Raw genomic sequence first — 5,754 nt, 5'->3', positions numbered from 1 at the left:
ATATGGTATGTTGTATTAAACAATCTATGGAGTTTTTTAAACACCTGATAGTCCCATCTTGATTAAATCAAAACACATTCAGTAACACTTTGAATGAAAGAAAATAACTATAATGATGTTGATCGCAGCCTTTTGCGTACTATATTGTTACGAGGGGTTAGAGTTTGGGATATAATTAGAGTTCAGGATACAGTTAGGCTTAGAGCATCCTCATGTGTTAAGAACTGTTGCCATAGGGTTAGGATTATGGTCCGGACACTGGTTACCTTCTAATTCAAACAATGACTCAGAGGTCTTCCCAAGCAGTAATATATTTAGACTGAGACCAGGCTCACAGTACGGACTGACAGCTTTATAACAGGAAATCAGGATTTCATTTTGTAGTATCTTGTAGCAAAATTCCATTTAAGGTTACTTGAAATTACCAGTGATAAGACTCGTTTTAGCTATGTAAAACAAACCGGAACTCCACGTTGAATCTGGATTTCAGTGGTGTTTTATATCTTTGCTGCCTTGGCTGCCAAAGAACCCACTGGGACATGGTTTCTTCCCTCAAGCAGTATCAAAGTGTACTCATTTATCTTCTCACTTGAAAATAGACAGGCAGAATAGAAGGCGAGCAAAGCTATTCCTGAAGTCCCATGGCTTGTCGGAGTAATGGTGAATCCATTGTTTTCATTCCTCATGCATTGGAGATGCACTTGATTTGTAGGTCAGGATGAACATGCATAGGGATTCTGACATCATCACGCAACAATCTGTTCTCCTCAGCTGAGCAACAACATGCAGACATACCTACGGATCCTCCATCTAGTACTGTAGTCGTCATCATTCCTAATCTTAACTGAACTAGCAGATGCTGCACAATAGTTAATGTTGTTATCTATTGTGTTCAAAAGATATATGGGGATGGGGTACTTATGTGCACTGAACACAAATACTTCATGTTACCTTTCTAACCTTTACATTGTTTGCTCACCTTGCATCTTGCAATGTTTGACATTTGCTTACACAAAGCCAGCTTTCAAATCTCATACTGTGTGCTTTGAAGGTCTGTTGAATGTACTCTGTGGCCTATTCAACTAGCAAAGACTCAGCATTGCAGTTCATGATCCTCCTACTGAAAAGAAATTCAATATCCATGTTCAAACCCTTCGACATTGTATTTCAATGTGGAGATATACCTATATCAAAGCATGCACTGTAGCAACTCAGTCAGGTTCACTGCTGAAGAAGTTCATGATCTGAATCTTTAACAAGGATCTGAATTAATTAAAGGTTAAGAGTCAAGTTAGCTCTGGACAGGAGTGAATTGCTCTAAAACTTGAATGTCCTTTGCACAACTGAACTACAAAGTAATTATCACAAACTGACATGTAATTCTTAGCTGGCTTAAACTAGTTGGTCATGATTTAGAAACTTTTTCAGGTAAAATTCTTCGGCAGTATGGTTACACTCAAGTTAATTCATTTATATCCCAAAAAGACCACCCTGTTCACACCGTTGTGTGTTATATAGAATGTTATTCTACAAGTCTGAATGTAATGAATATCACAGTGCCAACCTGCCCCTGCCTTTTTATGCTCTAGCTTGTCAGGTAATTTTGGAATGACGTCAAATTACAATCTGACCCTGGATATGACGGTATACAAAACAGTCTAGACAGAAAGACCGTGCAAGGTGAGTGCCTTTGTTAAATAATTTAGCCTGGGTATTGTTTCACAGATATCTGTTCAAGACCCCAATTACCTCCCTGACCTCACTCAAAGCCCTGTGGTACATTTGTTGGAGGCTATCCAGATTTAAAAAAATCTCACCTCTAACTAAGGCTTGTTACAAGACAAGTCTGTGAAAGCCAAAACAATGCACATTACACAGTAGTTATTTGATGTGGTTAATGGGGGAATGTTAATGGGAACCTATGATGAGGAATCATAAAACAATTATTTTAAGTCACTCCCAACACTTTGAAAACTAATGCCAATATCAACACTAAAACTAATTGCATGTACCAGAAACTCGTAAATAAATATGAGCTATTACATTTTCAAGAAAAACTAGAAATACCATCAAGTCCCAATATTTTCTTATTTTGTAGGCATTTAGTCTGAGAGGTGAGACCTCAAAATCCATCTGTCAAAGTATTTTATTGTGCTGGATTCAGGGTTTCATGTGTGTTGTAGATGGAGGGGGAAAGGTAGCTGCTGCTCTGCTGTCATGTTGTCTCATGTAGAGCGGTACATAGTCCATGAAGAAAAAACAATAATGCACAATCCATTGTCTCTTGCACAATATATTTTCACTGCCTTCTGTGTTTGCTCTATTGGCCAAGAGCCTGCTGTAGTGTCTCTTTTAAAAAGTAAATCTGCTCTTTTCTTTGCTGAGCCACGGCCCCCCGCTTCTCTGCACTGTAATCTAAACTCTTTATTTATTCAACATCACAATAAAAGAGTCATGAGATCACAATTTATTTTTTTATTATTAAAACCTTGTCATTGTCTGCACGCTGACATGAAATAGGTCCTAATGGTGAATAAACAACTCTGTATGTTCCTTCAACAGATTCATTCCAAGCATGTTGGGAAGGTGATTTGAATGTTAACTTTCAAGGTAAAATGGCAGCATTCTCTGTTTCCAGTTGCTTTATGTACGGCCTGAATATGTCATGCCAAAATAATTGAGTGCTATTTTATTTAACTATTTCACCTTGAAGTAAATTACGGCTGTCCAAATTATTTGGCTTCAGCCCAATTGCCTCAAGGACAACAAGGCCACTGAAGTTCACTGGGCAGCAGAGACGGATGCCGGCGCAGAGCTATACGATGTGATTTGGCCAAAACAGCCGAGCAAGGCTGGCCCCATTTGTAAGCACTATACCAAGAGTTTTGCAGGTGAGTGTGAATTTCTTTTTTCATTTTGTTTGCCATCTGACAGCTGATGCCTCTGGACCACTTTCCAGAGGCATCTTTTATTTTGGTGAAGTTTAGCAATAGGTTAGTAATATATATACTTCCTGTAAGAAACGTGATCGGGAGCACTGGAATGGAAAGCTGTTCTCACTGTTGTGGAAATGATTATACTTTTCTCACGCTCTGCAAGTAAGGTGTCTTTATTTGTCAATATAACCAGAGCAGAAAACCAAGGGAATTGGAAATATCATGTTAATTGCATCTCATCCTCGAAAAAGAACTGTGCATTGAAGCCATTTAAGTCCAATTAGATACACCATAATCATCATATGCAGTTTGCTTTATCTTATCATCACTGATTGAAACACGTGACAAAATTATAAAACAGTCACTAATTTCCTAGAAGGCATCATAATGTAGCTTCTGCAAATCATGAAGCTTTTGAAATAGGATAAATGGAACTGGGCCAGGATCACAAAAGAATCCTGAGATTAAACATCTTGTTCTATGAGACATAAATCTCTCTAAAAAAGTATGCATGTCAAGATAGTTGAATGACACAGAAAATATTTTGTCATGCAAAGACAACCAGGAACAAACAATACCACAGAGATGGGAATTACTTGAGCAGATTTTTCTGGTATCAGTACTTGACTATATTTAAATATCTGTACTTTCTACTTTTTACATTTTCAAGCCAGGCTTGTTACTTTAGTTTTAATCTGTATTTAGTGGCATGATCTCTCTCTCTGTACTCCATTGTACTCTGCTCTGCTTTAATCTACTCTGTTTTAGGCTTCTCTGACTTGAGCTTATTTCTCCTTTCACTGTGTGGGTGAAAAGAAAGTAAAACAAAAAAAAAACATTGAAATGTAAAAAAAAGAATTAGCCCTTGAATTCTAAAGAATTCAACCTTTCGAAACTTTTTTTTTTGAAACTTTTTTCCTAAATACTTTTTCAACCTTTCAAACTTCCACCCTTAGACTTTTTTTTCTAAACGTATATATATATTTTATTTAGGACAAATATTTTACCTGTTCTTCAAATCAAATCAAAATGTATTTGTATCGCACTTTTTACAAGCAATGTCACAGAGGGCATCACATACACCCATAGAACTGACCCTCAACCAACCTAAACCCTCAAGGAAGACAAGGAAAAACTCCCAGAAAAACTCACTAGAGGAAAAAAATTGAAGAAACTTTGGGAGGAGCAATTCAGTAAGAGATCTCCTCCTCCAGAGACGGTTGGTGAAAGAGAGGTGAGGAACATGGGTGCGGAACGCGGGTGCGGAACACAGACTAAACAGAGTCATACCTTCCAACAAAAAAACTATACTTTTTGTATTAATGTATGATGTGAGGTCAAGTTACCAGCGTGACACTAAAACAGGTAATGGCTACTTTTTACATATACTTTTACTATATGTCAGAGTCCACACTTCTTTACTTTAACTTGAGTGAAAACATTTAGTCAGTACTTCAACTTTTACCAGAGTTTTTTTTTAAACATGTGTTTATACTTCTACTTGAGTGAAGGATGTGTGTACTTTTGCTTTCTCTGCATTACCATAGCAAGGCACCACTACAGATATTACAACTCTAAGCTGTTTTGGCTTCTTCATCAATCGCTCTGCCAGAGTTCTGAAGAATCTCACTCATTCAATGTTGTGCAATTGTCTAGATTTAGTACTGTAGGGTCTCAATTATTTAAAAAGGAGTCAGAGAGAGAGAGAGAGACTGGGGTGAGAATCTCTTCAATTTACTCTCTGCAGAGAAAGAGACTTTTGAAATGTTTCAGTTGAGTTGTCCCACAAAATAGTACAGAAAGAGAGTACTGGAAAATCCAGTGTGAATTACTTTCTGAGCTATAATTGTCATTGAATCATGACTAAAGCCAAACTCTGGGCAAGGCTGTCTGTTCTTATCAGAGGATGTTTCTACTGTAATTACTATTGAAATAAATTAAGTATTTTATGATTATACAGCCACACTATTTCTTTATCAGCCCATTATGAATAGAAAGGCCCATTACAGGATTCTGAATTTGTTACATTAAGAAGCAGCTTTAGCTTTTTAGGTTAAATAGTTTTTTGTTATTAAACATTGTAATTAACTAAATATCTCACATCCTGTTTGTTTTGCTTTTTACCTCCACCTTGTCTGGTACTGTTTGATAACCCTGATAGTAACTTCTTGAAAAAGTAAATAGGGATTTACATATCAACCTCACACAGTTCTCCAGGTTCTACAGATTCAGTACTCATCCCAACTGAAGACTTTTAACCGCCCTTTTTTTAATCTTAGTTTATATTCAGTTTGTGGTGAAATACAGAGGCATGACAGAAATGACTGGCCTTTTCAGTCATTTCAGGTAAATTACATTTTGTACCAGCTGACTTCTGCAAAGACGAAACAAATGTCCTTTCTCTGAAGTCTTCATTGAATTTGCAACATTAGTTCATCAGCAGCCTGCAGAGAGCAGCCTGTGTGTAGCTGGACAGAGGACATTATAAATAACTGCACCAAGATTTACATTTACATTTATTCATTTAGCAGACGCTTTTATCCAAAGTGACTTCCAAGAGAGAGCTTTACAAAGTGCATAGGTCACTGATCATAACAACAAGATAGCCAAAAAACATCGCGAGTAGCCAAAAACATGAAGCACACATTGTGAACAACCAAAGTAAGTGCCAAAGGGAAGAACCATAAGAGCATGTAGTTAAACAAGTTACAATTAAACAACATGAACAGCTATAAGTGCAAGTGTACCTGTGGAAAAAAAAGCAAGCAACAGTAATAAAACAATATATCACAGCGAGAACAAAATTTTAAATCAGTTA

Source organism: Osmerus mordax, chromosome 4 (genome assembly GCF_038355195.1).
Source record: "Osmerus mordax isolate fOsmMor3 chromosome 4, fOsmMor3.pri, whole genome shotgun sequence".
NCBI classification, from domain to species: domain Eukaryota; kingdom Metazoa; phylum Chordata; class Actinopteri; order Osmeriformes; family Osmeridae; genus Osmerus; species Osmerus mordax.
The sequence above is the reverse complement of the archived record's forward strand: the minus strand, read 5'-3'. Positions refer to the sequence as shown.